General features: G+C 35.5%; 1 protein-coding gene across 2 annotated transcripts in view; it reads right to left on the bottom strand.

The window, feature by feature from the left end:
* IMMP2L (inner mitochondrial membrane peptidase subunit 2) overlaps window positions 1-23,646 on the bottom strand; it is a 436,484-nt gene that overhangs the window by 335,361 nt on the left and 77,477 nt on the right. The gene's annotated exons all lie outside the window — the stretch shown is intronic.

Here is a 23,646-nt window from a genome sequence, read left to right as displayed (position 1 = left end):
CATACTCAATTTCCTCAGTCTGTACTTCTGCCCAAGGATTATGTCAGACATTTGTAACAACTGCATAAAAGCTGTGCATTAATGAACAGTTTTTTCAGTCATTTATAGGACAGCTAATATTTTAGCCTATGAAATCATTATGTAAATTAAACTAATTTCCACTGCAGCCATTCGACTTCAAACAGCTGCACAGAACAGGATTTTCCCTTTTATAAAGAAATCTGCATGCCATTGCACTTTGTATCACAGTTTTATAGCACCAGCATTGTCCTTTACTGGAACAAGACAGACCTTCAAGCCATGGTCCATATTTTAGGTGCTGCTGTGATGCTCACCTTACCATCTGTTCACATTAATCTCATGAACAAATCTGCTCAAAAGCATGCCAAGTACAGACAGTTTTGTAGTAAAAACATATTCATAATTAGGGGCAGAAAGAAGCACCTGATCAACAGAAATTGTGCGGTTCTGTATACATCTAGAGTCAGTCACCTTTAAGCTTGTAACCGAGCCTTCCTTCTTTTGAAAATACTTGCTCAACAAATAATCACTTTGCTCCATTAGCACAGTGAGTACTCTGACCAAGTTCCTCTGAAGAGGCAGAGCCAGGCTCAGTGTCTCTGTTTCCTTCCCCTCCCCAACATCCACTACAGCAAATGAGCAGAACAAGCTACCTTTTGGGAAGGAATATTACAATACTAGTATTTAACGCATACAATGGAAATAAGCATAAGGAAGCAGGAGGATACTCCACACCAAAACAATGGAGGACACAAAAGGATTTGAGCAGCACAGAAGAGAGGGAATGGTGAAAAAGAGAGCTTCTGTCCTCCCAGCCCTTTAGAAGCCACAGCCCTTCTTGCCCCTCAAAAATCCTTAAGATTTACCTTCCTAGATTTCCTTTTCTCCTACCCAGGATCCACTCAGCAAATGTTAAAAAAGTCATTTTTATCTATGTCTCAAAAGTCTTGAATCTCTTCTAACTATACATATTCTATGGCTACAAAAATTGTCTTTATAGATGAAAAATGGGGAGAAATGGGTAATTTTATGAATATACCCAAGTTGAAAGATAAGCAGGAACCAAAAAGCTCAGTGAAAGATGACTCATTTTTCATGTAACAAAGTTATTAATTAACTTAAAAAAAAAAAAAAAATTGAAAAGCAAGACATATGGTAGAAAAATATGACTAAGCAAACACCCATATATGGGCATAAGCATGTGTTAAATATTGGTTATATGTGGCAGAAGCAGAAATTTCAGCACCTCACACTCAGCCAGATGGATGAACACAAACAGGTGTAAATTAGAAAGCAGGACAATATAATGCTCAAGCCACACCCAGAGATCATACAAATAGGCACAATGGAAATTCTCTATCTATTCTCTAGCTGAAAAATCATCTCTCAGTGTTTATTACTAAATGTCATAATTTGTGTTAATTCTGATGGACACTTTGTAGCACTGTAATTTTTTAATTATAGAGCAACAGAATGACAAGCATATTTGACAGGAAAAGGACTTCTAAAACACAAAGTGCATATACATACAAAGGGGCTAAATCTCCTTGTAAATCATGATTAGAAACAATACTGAAATTTTACTATACGTGCAGATTATGTTGTTCTTTAGAATAGTAATTTAGCTGACCTTCAGTGTGAACAGTATTGACCAGCTTGTGGTTTCTGGAAGTATGCAATGGTAATCAAATGCAGACACTCAGCAAACTCACCTGTTGTGGTGGTTTTACTGTGCTAGGCAGCTGAACACCACAACCGCTCTCTCACTCCCCCTCCTCAGATGACGAGGGGAAGAAGTAAAGGAAAGAACAACTCACAGGTTGAGATAAGGATAATTTAATTAAAGGAAAAAATAATTATTAAGGAAATATTATTATTAATTAAACAATTCAACTAAAGGGGAAAAAAAAAGAAATGTGGAAAAGGGAGGGAGAAAGGGAAAAACAAACCAAAACAAGTAAAGGCTATGTGGAAGTGCAGAGGAAAGAAATTACTCTCTACTTCCCACAAATGAGCGATGCTTGACCACGTCCTTCAAGCAGGGCCTCAACGCACGTAGCCGGTGTTCGGGAGGAGGACAGACATTTTCGCAACGAGAGCCCACCCCTCCCCTCTTCTTCCTTTTTCCACCTCTTATTGCTGAGTGTGACATCATATGGTATGGAATATCCCTTTGGTTGGTTTAGGTCAGCTGCCCTGGTGATGTTTCTTTCTCACTTTTTTGCCCACCCCCTAGGAGGGTCAGAGAGAGTCCTGATGCTGTGCCAGCACTTCTCAGCAGCAGACACAACATCGGTGTGATACCACTGCTGTTCTAGCTACAAGTGCAGAGCGCAGCACTGTATGGGCTGCTGCAGGGAAAGTTAACATCCCAGACAGACCCAGTACACCTGTTCATTCAAACAGATAAAAATCACCTCTTCTCTCTCTTATAGTTGGTCCCAAAAAGGAGGAAAAAATTAAATTAAAATCAGTCCTAGCACCTGGCATTTTCTGGGATTTTTACAAAGACCTTCTGGAGTAACATCCTAATTTTCTGGGTACCCACTGGAGAAAAACAGCTCTTGAAACTCAAAGGCATGAAAAAACATCTTTAGAAAAAGTAGGTAAATAAATGGCTCCTCCACAGCCTTACAGTTAGTTTTAAATGCTATAACAACAACAACAACAAAAACATAATAAGATGTAAAGGAGAAAGACTCACTCATTCAATTAGGTTCCATTAAGAAACAAATAATTCAAAAGTAATAAATGGCATTTAGGAAATATAGCTATTAAAAGGGATCTAATAATCAGAAACTAGGTTATTACCCTAAATTAAAGTATTAAGAGGATGCAAATTATGTTAACAGAATTACTTTTCTTAAAATGTTAATCCACTATTTCATTCATGAGGTCAGATATTAGTGTTCTATATTAAAATGCATTTAATGGAGACAAAAGGACCAAAACAATATTTTTGAGTGGAAAATGTTTCCAAAATATGTCATAATACTTTTTTCCAACTCAGATGTTAAATTTGTACATATGATGGTGCAACAGATTGCTAAATAATAGTGCACTATGCATCTCACCAAGAAAATACGGAGATGATGATGACTGGCAAGCACACAATTCAGGCTGCTGTCACCTAGGTTCATTTTATATAGCAGGGAAAATCATTTACTTTTGGAAAAGACAATATTACAACACTATTAATTAAGACACTTCAACAGAGAAAAAGAAGCCTCTAATTCAATAAGTTACTTGTGGACTATGACAAGATATGTTGCATGGGTAAGACAAATGAAGAAGACAGATAAAAACACAATAAATTAAGCAAAGTCCTAGTAGTAAAAAGACTACCCTAGTTGGTGCATGGCATTCTTTTTCTTGAGATCTCGTGTAAAGAGATAAATCTTTCACTCAACTCTGATCGTTGCTCATTGTGGGTCTCAGATAGGTCAACAGACAAGGCCACATTAAAACTACTTCCACATCATCTATCTTTATCCATTTGGCCAGCAAACTCAATCACAGTTCAGAAGGATGATGACTCAAAATATTTCATTTAGAAATAGCACTCTCTCCAAATCATTTTAGAAAGTAATCTATACAATAAAAATAAAGGTCAAATGCCAATTACTATTACATGCAATTTATAATGTTATATTTTAAAAGAAGGGATTAAAATAGACTCGATTTATTTGTGATAGCTTTTCTCAGTATGCATGAATAGAAAGATAATTATAATCAGCAGCACCAGGACCCAAAAGGGCCATTGTGAAAAGCCCTGTACAACAGCAGGAATATCTCTGTCCAGAGAGTTTATAACACAAATGCTGTTTTTCTTTGTGAATGAAGAGAAGAAGGGGAAAAAATGAAAAAAAAAAATAATGGATTTATATTGCTATGATCACTCTTGGCTAAAGATTCTTTAAATATCCCCTGGTAGTTTCTAGAAACAGCGAGCTCAAATTGATTCAATGAGTCCATAAAAGAGACTATGATGATTCAAATATTTGTTTGATCCGTGTCCAAAACTATGTCCACATGTATGTGTGGTTGACAGCATTTTACTCTTCAAGCCCAGCAAGCAGCATACAAGTGATTAACTGAAGTTATTAATCTAGATTTGTCACTGTCTCTTTTAAATGTCCTGCTCCACACCGATGTGAGAAGTTATCTGAAGCTTTACCACGCTCCCATTCGCTGCTGCAAAGGGACTATAATTAGCTTGTAAATTGTTTTAATTTGTTTGATTAGCCTCAACAAAAAGCAGGTCATCTGAAATATTTCTTCTCTGTTTGATACCTAAATTACTTTCTCCTTAGGACAATTAGAGACAGCGTGTACAGTGACACCTATTGCCTAATTGTAAAATCCAGCTTTTATAACCTCTACCACTCAGGCTAGAATTTTCCATGTTGGCTGTCCATTAAAAGATGATTTTTTCTTCTTCCATTTCCAATTACAATTGCTCAACGATTGCTGAAAACCAAGCAGAAGTAGAATATATTATTCTGCCAATACTACAAAGCTCTTACAACTATTTCACTGAGAGGTTTTAATGACACTTTGTTTTGAACCAGAATCTTCAAGTTTGTCAGGAGATTAAATTTCTATTAAGTGATAGTTCCTTCTGAGCCAACAAAAGCGTTTAAATTCTGGAAAGGGATAAACCTTTGAAGACTGCTTTTTGTTTGTAGGCTGTTGAGGTCATCTACATTATTCTATGACAGGCTGGTTTCTACTGAGCAGATTCAATCCTCCCATAGAGCTAGCAAATTTTATCTGCCCCCAAAGGAAAACTGGGCATGTTTACCAGCTTGTCTCATCTCCTAATTAAACTAACCATGCCAGCAACTGACTAGAAGTTTCAATATTTTCTGTGAATTCAACACTGAATGCAATGTGTAGCATGCTAGGCAATTGGTATCATGATCTGTTTCAGAGCTATCAAGCATGCACGCTTCTTCCTGCAATCGCTCCCCATGCCTGGTATTATGCAGATGATGATGCAGACGTTCGTTATGAGAACTTCAATTGAGCAGACTGTCTCTCCTGTACTTTCAATAGCTCTACCAAAGGCATTTAGGGAAGTCAGAGAAAATAGAACTAGCTGGTCTTGCTGGGAGCTGAAAACAAAAGCAGACTAAGTAATAATCTAGGGCAATTGGGGGGGGAGATAACAGAAAAACAGGATGAGACGGACACACAGAAGATTGTCTTTGCAACTCTGCATATTGCTTTTTGGAACAGAACTTGTGCTTGAAGACTATAAAAACTAGTCTTATGTCACAATTTCCAGTGCAAGCTGCTAGCAAAGTTGATGTCTCATCCCTCTGTACTGTTGGTTATATAGAGCCTAATGCTGGTTTACCATTACTAAACAGCTTGGCATTCTTCAAACACAAGACAAAAACTGTAACTAAAACATCAGGTTGTATTTGCATGCACTTTCCATTACTCCTATTATTCCATAATCCTTTAATACACAGTAACATTGCAACAGTTGTTTTGCTCTCCTCATTTTTTATCTGTGCTCTGAAAAATAAACAGAATACATAACAAATATCAAAGAGGCACATCACTGTGTCTCCCTATTATTTCAAACAATAATGTCAATTTGCTTAACTGATTAGCACATTTGTCATTTGTTTAGACAATTAGGGTAGTAAAATAGCTCGTTATAAAGAATGTCTTTTTCATTTAAATAATACAAGCATTGTAATTCTGAGTCTCTTTCTTAACCACATCCAGCTTCTTTTAGTCTTCGATGCTACCTGATTTTGCTGAAATGTCTCTTTCCCAAAGAGACTTCATCTTTATTTCTTTCCCAGACCAGTCTGAAGCTTATGTCTTTCTAAACTATCCTGCATCTTTGCATCACTTCAGAGTCTTCTGCTTACTGATAAATGCAATGCCCCAGTAATTTCACTGAGTTTTGAGGGAATATTCCCACATCTCCAGCCATTCCCGTTATCATTCTAAGGCTGTTTTGCAGACCTACACTTTCAGGATGTATCTGTACAGGATGATGATATGTCAAGATTAATCCGGAGCTGTAATACTAAGTACACACACTATCTGTAAAGGATTTTGTTATCTTTTGAAAAGATCACGCTTGCTTGCAGGTCTGATTGATGGGAGGTTTGTTTCCTTTTACAGAGAAAATAATAATCAGATCTTGGACTAGGAACAACCACTGCTCGTATCAGAGGCACTTCACTGGCCTATGTTCCAGAAAATTGAGATGAAAGTTAATTTATGTCAGGAATACTGAGACGGTGTGACCAAATCAAATTTTTTTTCAGCTTTCACTGTTCCAACAAGAAATTATTGAAATACACTTACTTTGTACTGATACCATATCATACTGAAATTGTCAAAAAGAAAAATGGAACGGATTGTTTCTGGAGCTTAGAGGGACTTTGTCACAGGGAGTTTTTTTGAGAACAAGTTAAATCAGTGCTGACTGTGCTAATTCTACTTTGACAAACGCCTGAGGGACACAGATGAGATGCTGTCACTGTAGCCAGGAAAAAGCTGGGCATCCAGAATTACAAGCTTTTACAACATGGAGTACCATCAGTGTGTGTGTGCACAATCCACGTGCCCAACAAAAGTCCAGAAACATCCAGAGAACAGGGAGTTTTGCCGACCCTGCTTATCAAACTGGACACAAAGCTGCCAACTCCTCATTCTTCCTTCTGCATACAGGACTCGTGCACTGAGTCCCCAGTTTCACAGCTTAGATGAAGGATTCTTCCCAGAGCAGTGGTTAGAGCACTGGGATGAGTTACACAAAGCCACTTTAGTTAAATAAAGCATAGTTTGCCTCCTGGGCAACTAGGCTAACAAATAAGCCACTATGCTGAAGCAGTTAAAACCTCCTGTTCCAGCTACGTACCATCACAGAAGATTTCAGGTTCTTTTCAGTGCAATCATCCAGTTATAGTGATCTCCACATGAAGTAAACATGCTCAGCGTTTCAAATAATTTATGAGTCTTCTGTGATTTCATACCATTCTCACTCTGAAGTCCCGGCTTTTCTTAGAATGTTAATGACTTAGAATCACCTACCTTTCATGCTACAGCTCTTAATTCTTTTGGTAACAAAAATTTGAACCCTTATTGAAGAAAATTGAACTCCATCAGTACTGTGGTCCCAATTGTTCTTTCTTTTAGTATTCCTCATTGTCCATCACCAGTAAGTTGCCTAAGAGCATTATGCTTTTTTAATTTTTTTAAAGGAATGGAGACTGGCTCACAGAAGCCTTCAAGAAAAAAACTGCAATGAGATGAATTCAGCTAGTAGTGCAGTTACATAGTTAGCCAGTGTTATGTGTTATTACCAGTTTCTGATGCTAGTCTGATTGCTCCTGTGATTCAACTATATTTTGTTTGAGTGATCGTAATTTCAGGACTGATAGACATTTCTAATAACTATTGAGGATGTCTTGCCTTGCAGCTATCTAAATGAATTTCTATTGCAATCATGCTGCTGTAAGTCAGCCTTGCTAGAGCACCTCCCGGCCTTCCAAATCTAAGTAGCCAAAATGACATTGTGTCTTCTGCAAATTTGCTATCTCTCTGCACATCTTCCATTTTCTAGCTAATAATAGCACATTAAGCATTGTGAATCTTAGCAAAGAAATTAAGTACACTGCACAACTAATATAAAACTCGAACATACATTCCTGCTGCCTGCTCTCCTACTCTCAGAGACTGCCCAATTGATAAACCTTACTTCTTCCTTAAGATCTTTGCTTCAATCTAGCCTTTTCTATAGAAAAGCTGTAAAAATACTAAAATAAAGTAACAGACATCCTTCGTGTAAATTTCCTCATCTCCTTTCCAGTTCATTTTGGAACTGATTAAATGTTTTCCTTCTGACATTTCTTTCCAGCTATTATAGCAGTAAACACGAGAAACACTACCGACAGCTTAATTATTATTGAACAGCTTGATTTTCTTGGAATAGCTGCTAAGATAAGCCTTTCTCCTTATCATAGCCTTTCTCACCACTCAAGCCTGCTTACAGCAAAAAAAAATCTCCTAGAGTGTTCCCATAAAGCTAAGATACAGTGTGCAAGTTTAAAACTGTGAAGAAAAGAAGTTCTGAAGTTTCAGAATCCTCCTGCAGCTGAAGAATTTAGGATACAGTGAATGTTTTTAACAATGTTTTTTAAACTACAAAAATGTAAATTTAACTCTCCCCAGGACAAAGACTGTAATCTTACCAGGGATCTTACATAAGTAATATCATTCACTGCTAATATGTTTTTTATTATTTAGTACTCTTGGGTAAAGTTTTAAGTTCTCATGACTGGAAACAGAATCTGATAAATATAATAATGTGTATCTCTGCCTTTAGAGTTTACTCTCTATGCCAGATTAATACCAGTAAAGTCAAAAATAAAACTGTGGTTATAGCTGTAAGGATTTAAGGATGTAAACAAGTCAGAGTTCGGAGGAAGAAGTACTATCTTTTTTTAAACAAGTTCATATAGCTGTGCTGCTTACATTTAAGACCTGGGTTTGTGTACCCAAAAGCCTGCCTTTCTTTTTTTCTTTTTCTAGCTGACAAAACTTATTACCGCTGTTTATAAATCTCGCCTTCCTGATAGGGGAAAAAAAAAAAAAAAAAAAGAGAGAGTGAGAGAGAGAGAGGGAGAGAACAAGACTTGGAGCACAGTTCAGAAGAGTTTAGGTTCAGAAAACTTCACAAACTACTAACACACTTCTGAATGTATTTGCTCCCAGTTGCTTAAAGAGAATAAGCCTGTGTCCCTTGTTAAATTAACAGTGAAAGTTGGGAAACAGAGGTTCCTTACATCCCTTTCTTACAGATCATGGTGGAAGTAGAAAATCTTCCAACACTTAAAATATAAAATTATGAAATAATTATCTTTTTAAAATATTATTGGTATACTAGGGGTTTTACAGGCTGAAAAGGACGTAAAGAAACTGCAAGACCAGTAAGAGATAGTATTCAGAGTGGAAGAAAGAACATTAAAACGTTGTGTTAACTCAGATGTGTAAATGGACTTAAAATTTATACCCACAGGTGACAATTTTGTAAATTATACATATGCATCAGAAAATTTACAGTAGAGATCTGAGGGTACGGAACAAAACTGCTTTGCAGATAGACTGAAAAACATACATAAAAGAGTAGGAAAGAAGATACGGAACATTAGGACTAATAAATGCTAACCTTGAAAATGAACGTCTAGGAAATGACGGCACTCAGGAGGTTGTACAGAGGGTTGCTTGCCTTCACTAAAAGATGAGCAACAAGACAAGATGGAGAACAGGGTAACTGAAATAAAGAAACTGGTGAGAAATACTTTTTTAGATGAAGAAGAAAAAAGAACAAAATCAGTTAAAAATTGGCTGAGGCAATGTGTTTTTAGACACAATATACCCATGGCACTTTATCACTCAGTATAATTTACTGTTGCAAAAATTACTTTCTTGAAGTAACTATTTTGTAATTTCATATCTTTTGAATCTCTGTGGGTTTTCTTATTTATTACAGGAAAGAGTGTACTTAACTGTAAAAAAAAAATAACATTATTATGGGTGTTTAGCTGTAGTGCCTTACAAATAGATGAGCAAAATCCGACAAAACTGTTCTACAGATTTGGTTTCTACGGTATTGTAAGCAGTCATGTCCCTTTATAGCATGTCGAGCAGGAATGGGCTCCAGTGACTTACAATAGAAACTCTTATTTTGATTACACTGGTATTAATTATACAACACTATAGCTCCTCTGAGATCAATAGAATTATTCTAGCTTGGTAAAATATTTGACTATCTTTCACTGCTGAGAAGCATTGCAGAAGTGTAATAATTAAATTAACAAATTGGAAGGACTGCCAAGTACTTAGCATGATCTATGTTTATGGAGAAGGGTGAATGAAATGATAAGATTAAAAAGTAATTTCCCTTTTTAATCTGAGACCTTCTGTCATACATGGAAACAAGAACATGTTTGAAAATTCAGTCCCAGTCTGAGCAAGTCACAACGTTGCAGTTTTTGCTGTTGTTGTAAACACAAGGTAATTTCCACCCACCATCCTTCCCTGTTTCATTACTGTCTGGGTATTACTGTGGACACGCTTTGCCTCTTATTGCTGTCTAATCTAAATCACTTCTTCATAACTAAAATTCATGTTAGGAAAGGGAAAAAGAAGTGATCCTAAAATATTGTACCTTAAAGTTGCTGAAAATAAACTTGTTCTTAAAAATACTTTGACTGCAATGCTTTTTCGCTTTTTTTTCATTTTGCAGTTACACATTTGTTTTGACTATATATATGTTTTGATCTTTTTTTTCTTCTCATGTTTTCATAAATGATTAAAATGCAGTAGTGGTGAACCATGACCAATGTTGTAAGAATTCAGTTAATTGGGAAGTTTAAAATGACACGATGCAAAGTGTTAATGGTGGGCTTTTGTTTTTTGTTTGTCTTCGGTAGAGAATCAAAACAAAGACAACACCTACAGACTCAAAAATATGCCTTTTGGCAACTTGGCATACAATCTCTCCTACCTCCTCTGCCAAGCTTTCTGGGGCACATTCTCATCTGCAGTCTTTGAAAGCAGAGCAAGCAGAGCAGCACTCACACCTAGCAAGTAATGCCTTGCTTAGGTAAGGCTGTGCAACATCTTAAGTGTAAACAAAAAGTATGTGCAGCATGAGGAACATCAAGTGGAAACACCTCAAGAAGCAAAAGCTTCTTGATATATTCACTAGCTAATGGAGGGACTTGTAATGATTGGGATTCTGAGTAAAACTTAGTTTGGGATCCAAAGAAGGTCACTTAAGATTGTGCATGAGAAAAGTTGAGGAAAGTAGAGTCATTTGATGAAGATGGAACAAATCTACTGTTACCTTATAGAAGTAAAAAAACACTGGCATTTTTGGGACATAACTGATGGAGTTTTGGGAAATATATCCGGTGTTCTCTATTTTCCTGTTTCTCAGTTGAACAATTTGTTTCCATCCTTCCAGTCTTTTTGGTGGATAAGCTACAATGCACTTCTGCAAGTGGAGCTGCCACAAAGTTGTGACTTTTTTTAGAAATCTTGAAAACTGACACCATAACCAGCACTTCTCTCATTTTTTCCCATTTAATACAACATAAGCATTCAAGTATTTTGTGCCTGTTTTTTTCCTCAAAGATTTTCTCCTAACCCTTCATATATAGGGCACGAATTATTTCCAGGGCCAGGGGATAGCTTATGACCTTACCATCAAAAAGCAAACTGTAAGAATGGAGTGGTTTTTCTCCCTCATAGCTATAATGAGAACACAAAGACCTTTGATTCCAACGAGTTACTCTTGGTCCCAGTCCTTCAGCCCTTTCCCTAGTACCTCAACCTTGCTTTGGACAAATACAAGCTTCCTATCTGTTTTGAAAGTGAAATAGAATAGAAATAGAATGTTTTCTTCTTCTCTTTCCTATATTTTTCAGGACAGAATATTGTGGTTTTTGCAACAGCAATGATGGAAAAACTCATTACTCAAAAGATAATCCCTTGCTTCCATTTCTAATACTCTTTCCCGGTAAGCAGATCCAGTGTATGTTATCCTTGTCGTATTTCTATTTGGTGACAGAGATTTAATTCACATTTAATTTCATCAATTTCCAAAGATCTTTGCAGAGACAAAACTGTGACATCACCTGTTATATCACTGTCCATTTAGTAGATACTCTCTTCCAGAATAAAGAAATTACTACGTTAGTAAGTGCTACTTCAGTCACACTTGTTGAACAGGCACTTCTATTCAACGGGGAGCAAACAACCGTGCTTCTCAATTTTTAATTACAAGTAAAGGAATTCAACTTTTAGCTGTGTATCTAATATACTGTGTAATTGCTTATGATGTTAAACACCTCAAAAATGATACTCTTTCAAGCAAAATTGAATTATTGCAATCGATTATCCCAGAAAGAAGAATGAAAGCTGCAAAACTAGAATTTCTTTCTGTGGATTGTCCTAGAAAATTCCATATTGGCTCCTGACTTTAAGTGATGATATTCCACTTCACAAATGAAAACAATTACAAAGCAAATAAAGGTTTTATCTTTTTAGAGTGTCGATCACAGAAATCCATTACGAATGACCACAGCTATTCCACTGAATCATATTTTACATTAAAGAGAAAAAGCTCTGTGAAAGCATAGGTTATTTTTCTATCTCAAAACACTTCCCTATTTTATGAGTAAGCAGCATTATACAGTACCAATTACAAAAGCGTCAATAGGAGTAGTAAACAAGGAGTCATCCAGTCCTGGTTTCCAATAATCCTGAAATATTGAGCTAATAGGAAAGGGTGAAGTTAAATCTGTATTAAGTGCTTGATGTTTTGAAACATGAAAGATAAACTGTCCTGTTATCTCTACATGGAGATGAAGGATGTAAACATACCGAGGCTATTCCAGTTTGCTGCTCATTATAATACTTGAAACAACGAAGTCATATTACAACAAGAACAGATTAAAGAAAAAGGTTGTCCATGACCCTGGGGGCATTTTCATTCCTCTATTGATCTTTTCTACCAATTTCAATGACTCTGGGCAGCAGTTGCTGCAAATTATATCCTTCTTATCCAGACCACCACAAAGGTAGCTTAAGGTATTTCCCCTTGTACAAGGGCGTTTCCTGCTTTGATATCTACCTGACTAGCATCACCATTTCTGTATTTCACTAACTATGTGAAACACACTGAATATAAAAATCATTCGGAATATTTGAAAACAAGTCTCTGATATCTTGGTCTGAATTATTTTACGAACAAACTTCAGATGATGAGTATAGTATCTCAATGCAATAAAAGTATTAGAAATGGAGACTAAAACTAATTAACGTTTCACAGGAAAAAAAAAAAAAAAAAAAAAAACACACCAATCAATTATTGAATGCAGTGGGACTAGATTAAAACAGAAACTGCCCTCTATCTTCTTCAGTCTCCCAAAAACAAAGTGTCCCACAGTTCATATAATAAAGCAGCTGGATAAATGCAGATTTAGCTTTCATGCAGAAATCTGGATATGACTGAATTCAAAACAAGAAATGGAAAGTAAGTTTTCCATTATAGTTGATTCCCTTTAAGAAATCAAAAAGCAGCAATTCCTGGTGTTTATACGTGTGCATACCCTTCATTTTCTCCCTACTGTTTTTAAAAGTAATATGAACAAGGTCAGGCTCTTTGTGAACAAAGGCGATTTTGTTAATAGTTTCTACAGACTTTGAGATTGGCATTAACACCATTGGACTGATGCTCCTGATACTGCTAACAACTGCTCACTGATTTAAGACGTCTACAATATTCACGTAAACAAAAGTACATCACGTTGTTAGCCTTACATGTTAACTCTAAGAGCTTTGTTTGATTCACATAAAATGAAGCCTGAGAAGACTATCATTGCACTTTAAAATGTATTAGGCAGGAAGACAGTAGGAAAGAAGAACTACTTAAGCTGAAAGACACTAGTAACAGCAGAATAAATAAATATGCACAACCTCTATGTATGTATGAAAGTCAACTGATTGATAAATTTAGGCTAAAATTACAGATACTTATCCTGGAAGAGATGAGATTCTGGAACAGCCTTCCAGTTAAACCACTGGGTAAGCAAAGTTATAAAAAATACTATCTTGTGTGACGGTTTGTAACGGGAGGGTACTAGATGAAGTGAAGCAGGAATTATTGATTCCTTCTTTCCTCTCTTACTAGTCATACTGTTTACTGCAGAAAATGAAGAGAAAACTCCTTTAATTCTAGATTTCATCAGGATTTAAAAGAAATGTGTATTTTGAATTATTAAAAAAATAAAAATAAATAAAAAAAAGATTAGTTGTCTTCAATAAAGCCAACTTTCAGGTAAAAGAATCTTCAAAAATGCACTGGAAATGTTGACTATAAATTCTCTACTTTCTAAATTAATTGAATACCTAAGAAAATTCCAAGTGAAATCAGTCCCAGCTGCACTAGAGGGAGAGTTTCTTTCCTCGAGAAAACAGGGTGTCAAAAGAAAAAGAAAAAAATATACTTTACAGAAGGAATACATGTAGAGATAAGATGTACTTCTTGGGGAAGTGCACATTTGTTCTTAGATTGATTTCAAACTAATGAGATCCAACATGTAAAATGCCTTAAAATGTTAGAATTCCTCCAGCTTAAAACATTCATGACATAAAATGTCAGTCTGAAAGCTTCTATTGTATTCTATTCTTCTTCAATATAGATTTTTTCACATTAGTGTTTAGATTATCATAGCATCTTAATCAGTAATCAGTATAAGGCAGAATGCAGTCTTCATATCTAAGTTTACAGTCTAAATATTTCCACTTTTTTTTCTATGAAACAACTTCACAGGGGAAGAACAATTTACTCAAACATGAAGCAATTAGTATGATGTTTTATACTAGATAATATGACACTGCTGCCATTCCAAAACCACATAAACAATCTCTAAAACATACCCCATAGGACAGTCAGTGTCCTCTGAGGAGCCAGAAATGTAACTAGGTTCTAAATTCTTGACTGCTTTTTTACATTCTACAGAAGACTTTTCCAAATCTAGTCAAAAAGAAAAGCAAATGGACTACAGGCCAAAATTTCTGTATAGATATATTTAATTCCTTTTAGTTTCCAGTTATCAATTTTTCTATATTTAAGCTCTCTTTCCATTTGAAGATATATTTTTCTCCAATCTCATTATGTTTTTGGCAGGAACATTGCCTAGAGCATTCTGGAGTTCTGCAGATTCTTAACACCACAACTCCTTGCAAAATCTCTACATAGCAGATACAATTCTAGCAGAAAAAAATGCAAAAGAAAAAACAGTAAAAAAAGAAAAGCCTCCTCTTGACTTATCCAAAACCAACGTTCTTTGAGCTTACTTTGTCCCATTTGGCCAAAAGTGGAAAGTTGTAATGGGGCTCAAAGGTACACTTTTCACTGGAAAAAAAATGTGGAGTTTCAGCAGCCAATTGCTTCAGTTACTTTTTCATGTAACAAAGAAGATCCTTTGAGGAAAAAATAAATTAAAAAAAAAAAAAAAAAAACACAACTAGAAAAAGTCATTTAAAAGTTATAGAATTTATATACATGGGTGATGAAACAGTAAGAGAAGGAAACTTTAGTTATAACCCCCCTTTTCCCCAAACTCAACTCCAACGCATGGAAAGCTAACAAGCATTATAGAAAATTAAACACCAGAGGCAGGAAATAGGAAAGTTTATGTTAAACTACAAAGAATTGCAAAGGATTTGTTAAAGAACATATGAAAAGAATTTGAAATATTCTCTCTCTTGATATCACTTCCACTGTACGAAAGAAAATGGTATTATGAATCACCAGCATGGAGAATGAGTGAATGAGTGAAATACTTCTGATTTCTCTCAACTAATCTTCTTATAATATCATCCCACAAAAAGAGAAAATTAGTATTCATGGGAAAAGAACATCATAAACACTGTACGTTATATTATAACTTCATAAAAGAACTTCACAAAGCCAAAATAAGTTCTTCAATAGTAATAAAAAAGTATCCTTAAAAAATATATTCTTCATTTCTGCAAATTGTTTTGCAGAGACAACAGAACATCATTCCAGAGAAAGCCTAATTTGTAAACAGCATTGGAGAGAATAAGGGACTTCAAGAGGTCTACAAATTAATACTTATACTCAAAAACAGGTGCAAATTTACCTATAGTGTTCTTGATAAATGAATTCTTATACACCCCCAAAGACAGAGGATCTTTAATGTCCTTAGTCAATATAAACCAGCGTTATACTTTACTGTAAAAAATGTTATTCTAGTTTTGTTGCCTATCTCCCTAGTATCCACCTTAAAAATCTCTCACTCTTATCTAAATATACAGTTTGAAAAGCAACCATAACTGAGATAATTATGCTTGAGTTGACTGATTATAAATGGGTACATCGTTAATTAAATTATGAATTAAAAATAACAGTTAATAGATGATTCTCACAATTTCATCTGCAAATTATCCTAGATAGTAAAGTCTCATTTCTTTGAGAGATTTTCTTAAATTTAGCACCAAAGCATTACAAGAAAATATCATAAATTATTTCCTAGTTATAACATACTGCATGTATATACATTACCTGTAAGAAACCATTACATACAAGAATTACAGAATTCACACCTTCTTTAAAAAGAATAATTATTAACATCCAAAGAAAGTATAGTTAACAGAAAGAATAGGTAAACTCTTGAAGGAAAAAAAATGCTCTGAGTATCATATTACATATTTTGTGGACCAAGAACAAATAACAAAATACTTTTAAAATTACAGTGAAAATGAAGTAATTTAACGTATTTACCACAGAGAAAGTTATTTTGGATGCAAAGGAAGAGATTCATATGATGTAATGATTCCTAGAAACATCACAGCCATTTGAGGTACCACTACAGAATTTAGTCCGTTCAATCCAGAACCTGTGGAGGTCACAGGAGCTCCTAAACAAGAATAGAATTTGATCCCTTACAATGGCAAAGAATGGGCTGAAAAGACCTAAATTTCTGTGATGCAAAGAAGTTGACCAAAGCTGAGATCCTGCTAAAGTTGCTCAATGAAAAGAGATAGAGGTCTGGATGTGAGAACAAGGACTACTACATTTGCTACTATTAACCTATTGCTATTATATTCAAAGAATGAAGACTTGGATTACAGAATTTGCAAATAAACATGATGGCATACAAAATATGCAAAACTAATTTGATCAATTCCTCCACCTTCTGGAAAGGAGCCAAAAAGGCTCTGAACATCATCTCAAGTCTGCAGGACAACAACATACTGAAAACAGTTAAAACCTTGAAAAAATACAAGGTTTGTTGTTGTTGATGATGTTTTTTTCTAGAAATCTTTTGAATAAGCTTTAAATACCACAAAATACTTTTTAATGAATGGCCCTTCCTGCTGGATTCAGTTGGATGAGCATTTATTGAAGCACTAATTGTCACCACTATTTTCAGATTTCCATCAGTTCTCATAAATGTCCATATGTTCTCTGGTTAAAACCCACAGCTTAATGACAAAGGAAAGTGCAAGCCAATTTATCATCCTTCCTTAACCTTTTGAAAAATAAATTAGTTTTTATGAGAAACAATCGCTGTAAATAAAGTAAAAAGCACTTTAACTCTATCATCATATGGTGTCACTTTACATTAAATCTTAATGTAATCACTTTAAAATGATTTAAATGAATGATTATTTTATTTTTTTGGCCTTACCTAAGTGCTGAATATCTGTAGAAGAACGGAGATACAGACCAACTTCACAAATATCTGTATATATTTAAGTTGTGACTACCCACCAGGTGTTTATACATCCCCTTCAGCTGAGCCAGAGTTGTACAGTACAACCTCTACTTTCAACATATTAACACTAGTAAAAAAATCCATTATACTACAGGGATTCATCTTCCTCTTAAATACTTACTCTGATGTAAAGGATCCTAACCAGTATAACTGAATCCACACTAGAGGGTGCTACTATTTTAATTGTAAAAGGTTTTTAAAGTTAACATTGCAGCTTCAAAGCAGTACGTCTTGTATAGATAGTGTTTCAGCAATGCTTTGTCATTATCTGGAACACACTGCTACCAAATGGGAATTAAAAGTACGATCGCAGACTTGGTTTTGTACAGAAGTTTGGTCATGTTGTCCTAGCAAACTGTACATAAAAGAAATAAGCTACCAACCCCACACAGTACCTGTAATTAATGTGACTATTAAAATACACTATATTCAAAGCAACAAAGCTAGAGAGCTCATAGTAAACACTGGAGAGCCTTTTTTCTCCACTCACCTCACTACAGGCCACCAGACGTATCAGTAGTATGCATCAACTCTCATTCCAAATCTAGAAATAAGTTGTTTATTTTTTGCTATCTTCATTGCACATCAGCACTTGTATTACACATTTGACTAACCTCATTAAAAAGACGAAGCACCAGAAAGCCAGTTTAAAAACTGAATACTGATAGACTTGAAACATCCCAAACTGTACCAACTCTTCTGAAACAAGATGTACTTTCCTCTGAGTGCATTTTTCCCAAAAGGGGAATAATTAGCTTCTAATATATATATAAAGAAAGGTTTAAATCCTCAACAGCCTTTGAGTAAAAGTAATCGATACCTTAAACACATCTATCTACTCCTTTAAAAACAGATAAGTGTTATAAGTGTCAAATATGGTGCCACTCGCTATAAATACCTTATGAAAATCATTTTAACCTATGAAAAAGTTCTTTTCTAAAAAAACTTCTTTACTTCATAGTTTCATTTGCTATGTGATGGACACTGCTGTTCAAATAAAAGTGTTAGGTACTTTCTCACAAGTTTCCTTCGCTTTCGAAAGTTTTGTTTGTTTAGTACTTAGTTATTGAAGCACAAAGAAATGAAAAAGAAAGAACAAAGCAATGCAGGGAAAAAGAAGATTAAAAAGGAAAGGCAACTTTACAAAATATATACAACTTGAAAGCTTCAAACAGAATTTTGCCTCAGGCTGCAGAATAGCTTCTGCAGGAGCTGCCTTCCATACCAATAATTCTCCATCTTCCTTGACCCACATGAAGCAACATCAAGTAATGTGCTGCCTTATATCCAATCTCCCTACTCACATTTTTAACTTCCTGTGAACGTGGAAGGCCTTAAGTGTGTTATGTCAGGACCCATTTGTCCTGGTAAGGCAAAGGCAAAGATTTTGGTCTATTACATGGCAAAGAACTGTCTGACAGGCATCATGCCACTGAAGGATCCTGTGAGAAAATGCTCTGCTAGCTTGGGGTGATCTGAGCTGGACTGAAATAAAAGTGGGACTTTAGTGCTGGTTCTTCAGGGAAAAAAACAAACACAAACTAGAAAATAAGAGAGTGCACACGTGGAAAAACATCTCAGCTGAATGAAGTGCACAAATAAGTAAACCTCAGAAAATTATAATAAACACATACTCACTGATTAAGGGAAACTATGTACTGCGCAAACTAAAATGTTATACAGCTTTAAAAAAAAAAAAAAAAAGTTTTATAAATTTGAAACATCCCTACACCTACTTGATTTCTCTTCTCTCCCCCTTCTTGCCCTTCTCTCTCTCCCTTTTCTTTTGCTCTCCCACTTCCACCCTTTTCCCCTCTTCCACCACCTCCTGCCTCCTTCTCCTTCTCTCTAACTAGGAAAAATCAGACAAGGAAAGCATTTCAAGCCATCGGAAGGATATAAGCACTGTTTGAAATTTAGCTTAGTTCATTCATCCAAGGAAGAAGCCCTTAGGAAAAGCTTACAAGTAACAAATATCAAGTATTCATATCAGAAGAGTGAAGAAATCATTTACACTAGAAACCACTCCTTTCAATGGCGCATTGAGAATAAAAATAATGTGCTTTGTTCACTGTTAATTCTGTAACAGAGTAATACAGTATTTTCATGACTATTTATTGTGAATTGTTTGAACAACTGCAGGGACATCTGTAATGGTTCAAACTTTTTCTCTAATCTTTTTTGAGGATATTTTAAAAAGACAATATTTTCATATGAGATATAAAGACCATCTCAAAGACAAGGTAACCTCAAAGCAGTGCCTTCCTTTAACACTGTACTGTCTCCCACGGAGCTGATGGAAGTTTGAGTTTCTTTTCTATATACAAATTTAAACCTTGATTTTTAAGAAAATCTGTCATTGAATACTGATTTTTATGTAACTATTTACAAGAAAAGCAAGTATGTTTTACTATTACATGGCAATTCAAATGACATTCCTATGGAAGGCTTTTTGAAACCATGGGTACTTCAGCAGTTCTCTCTGCCACTTAACCAGACAACCTATAATAATACTGTAAAATGTTTATTAATTAATATCATTTTAGTATGCATAATATTACTAATGTATAATCTGTATTACCCAAGGCGTTCTCTCTCCTTCAAGAGTAATGCTACAGATAGTAAAAACAGCTACATAAAATGTATTTGCATGAAGAAATGAACAATTGCATGATTGAGGTGACAACAGCCTTGTAAATAGCTCATTTCATTACTGACATCTTTTCCTCTGAATCTGCTTTTAAAGAAGTGGGAAGAACAATGTTCTTCAAAACCTGCTCTGTTTATTTATGACCAAATACATTTGTAACTGCTACTTCTAACCTGTTGTTCTGAAATTCGCCCTTAACTTTCCCCCCAACACTTGAAACTTCTACCTGCGCAGCCTTGTTCAAGTTTGGTTAATAGACAGCTTTCTGTGATCCACCAGTCCTGTTCATTTCACGTGATCCATTTGCACAGTTTCATATACAAAGATCTAGGTGAATGATAAGGCTGGGAAAAGAAAGGGAAGTTTCCAATCTGCTGATAAAAGAAGAAAAAAAAAAAAAAAAACAGTTGGTGTAGGTATGACAACCAATTCTCCACAGCTGTAAATACAGGTTTTGGGACAGCATGTGTCTCAACATTAAGGTATACAATGCCATTTTTATACAAGAAAGATATGTCCTGTATATAGTAATGGAAAGAAGACAACACAAAGTCGGATAACACTTACAGGATAAAAAGGATAATGCTTCTGGGGAGGGGGTGCTGAGCTGAGCAGGCTTTGCTGTAAGCCAGCACAGGGAAAAAGGTCAGGTCCATGCACACACAAAAAATACAGTAAGGATAAATAAATAAAGAATGCCTCGGAAGGCTCAAAATGTGCCAGATACGCACATACATATGGAAGTACGTACTTTTAAGTACGAAGCCTGTATTTTATTTTCCTCTCCCTAGTCATGATAGCCATTTCCAAGATACTTCCAAAGAATTCTGTGCATACTATGTCTTAAGCCACAAATTGTGACCAAGGATGCAATAATTCAAATACTGTTATCTGATTACAGCCACATTAGGGCCACTTGCCCCTCACCATGTGGAAAACTACCTTTCCTCGAAAAGGGACGCTCAAGGAAAGCCTCGTAGGGGTGCTGCCACAAGGTTTCACTTTCTGTGCACGTTGCCACTGCCCTTAGCAGCAAATCACTCCGACCATTCAGGAGAAACTTCTGAAAGCAGTCCACCCTGGTAAAAGTATGTTGAAATGCAGTGATATTTCTTCAGATATAGTGAGCCTCTGTTTCTTCATTCCCAAAGCTGAGACCCACAGTGAAGCTAGCTCAGCGCTGGCCCTGGCCACGAGCAGCCAAGCCCTGATAGGGTGGCGGGTGGCAGGGTTTGCTTGGGCTCCCCCCCCCCCCCAGATAATTTTGACAATGGTGACTGCAAAAAGGTAAGTTGGCTAAATGAAGCTAGAAGCTATTATTCATTCACATGATGTCAAACAGGCCAGAAACATGAATTTTTTTTTTTTTTCATTCTACACAAGCAGAAAGAAAATAAAAAAAGAAAAAAGAAAAGAAATCTAACTGTAGGTAACACCTTGTTACCTAAAATTTGTTTAATTTACATATTTATGCATGTTGCACTGAACTGAGATTTTGTTTAGCTTGGAAATTCTATTTTACTGCCTAAAAATACTGAGAAGTGTAGGCAGTTAGAGCTAGTGAAAGATGCAGCCATCAGCTCCTAACCATCCCACTCAAACGCATGCAGGTTGGCACTGTAAACAGCTACGTGAAACTGCGATCGTGCCTTCTGGGGAGCCAGGAACACGCAATATGCGTAAACCCTCAGCACAGGCAGGAGGTGGAGGAGTCAGGATATACTCTTTGTTTCCCAAACACACCCTGGTGCATTACATTTAGCAACTTCTTTAAAGCCCTTTTGTTTGCATCAGTTTAACAGCATTATTAAATATTCATACTGAAAGTTCTCTAATACACTTTCTTGCCTACATTTTTTCAAAAACATTTAGCTTTTTGTTTGTTTTTATTTTAGCCCAGCTATGAAAAATTACCCAGTGTTTCTTTTTTTGAAGTTATAAAAGTCAAAGTCAATAAGAAGATACAGCACAGAGCATACAAATGATGTGCAGTAAAAAGAAATGAGAACTGAAGTCTTCTGAGATTCCAGGGGGAGAAGTTTATTGCCAGAATTAAAAAAAAAAAAAAAAAAAAAAATATTTTTTATACTAAAAAATATACAGACACAGACATTGTAGCTTCCTCTTCCTTGCAAACATTACTGCTAAGCACGTTATCACGTTACCCCTACTCACACTGTCAACACTGGACAATTTCTGCAATGTTTCTCCCACAAAGGCTCACAACTACATACAAGCAGGATATTTCTTTTCCAAGGTCTATGATTACATGCCAGCAAGTATTTGACTAGTCATGTAATGCTAATATTCTCATTAAGACAATATATTGATTTCAAAGTTACCAGAGTGCATTAGTGTGGTTTTTTTCTAATTATTATTTTATATCATCTTAGAAGTTTTTGAGATTTTCTGGAGAATTTATGTGCAGCTTTACTACTTAGCTAGTGTAGCACTAGAGCTTCTGCAAACAGCATTTTCTCCAGATATTCTCTATTTTCTGTTCTATATTGACACTCCAGCAGAGAAGCATCTAAGAAAGCTAATTCTTGTGATAAGAGACCTGGGTTCAGGAGGGGGCTGCTACAACTGTGCTGAAGGAAAGCAGCTAGCACATGATGCCATGGCATGTTCTCTGCCTGTGTTTGTAGGAGCCATCAAATAGAAACAGAAACTTTTAATATCAAAGTAGGTGCTATAATACAGGATAAAAGCACATAAAATCCAGTGAAAATTTTCATCTCTACAATCTAAAATAAGTACATCTTATATGCACAGAAATGCATGTTTCATATTAGTGTCCAGCTCTACACAACTAGCTTTACTTTCTATTTATTGGTATTGTCATAATATGAAAAATAAATACCATTTGTTATGAAAGCAGCCGTTGCACAAAATTAGCAGACATATTCTGCTTCAGGGCATGCATACAAGAAAATTGTCAGACATTAATAATGTAGACAAAGCATTTTCCTGGGAAAATGAGGATCCATTGGAACAACAGATAAATCATACCCAACTGCTCACTGTTTGCTGTGTCACAATCTGTTGTATTTTATCGAATATGACTAGTACAAGTCTGTTACAGCCATAAAAAAACATTAGTGGAAATTAATATGTAAATTACTGTAGTGCTTGTGTGGGATGCCATTTCATTAATTTGAATTCACTGACATGACTGTGTAATCTAAATTTATGAGTTTTTCAACTGCCACTCCATGGAGAATACAGCATTTATTGAATTTTGCTTTAGAAGTATTTTATGCATTAAATAATATTTGCATGGCAGTAATGTACACGAAGGGCTTGGAATTTAATATGTATAATATATACCAGGCATTTTGACTAGGAGAAGATATATAACCTACAGTGTTATAAATGATATCTAGGTATTCCCTTTTTAAACATTTCTAGACAGCAATGAAAACAAATCATTGGAAGAGGGAACAAAATCAGTTTTTCGACTTCTCAGTAATGTAGATATTGCTCATAATTATTTCGTTTAAACAAAAGCAATTCTTCTTCTTTTTAATAAAATAGGTTTATGATGCATAGAACATCTTGTGTCACCCTCCAGAGTTTAAGAAGAAAAAAAGCAGTCAAAAAAGTACCCAAATTTGAAAAAAA

The sequence above is a fragment of the Oxyura jamaicensis genome, chromosome 1, assembly GCF_011077185.1.
Source record: "Oxyura jamaicensis isolate SHBP4307 breed ruddy duck chromosome 1, BPBGC_Ojam_1.0, whole genome shotgun sequence".
In the NCBI taxonomy this organism is placed as follows: domain Eukaryota; kingdom Metazoa; phylum Chordata; class Aves; order Anseriformes; family Anatidae; genus Oxyura; species Oxyura jamaicensis.
This window is presented reverse-complemented; position numbering and strand designations above follow the sequence as displayed.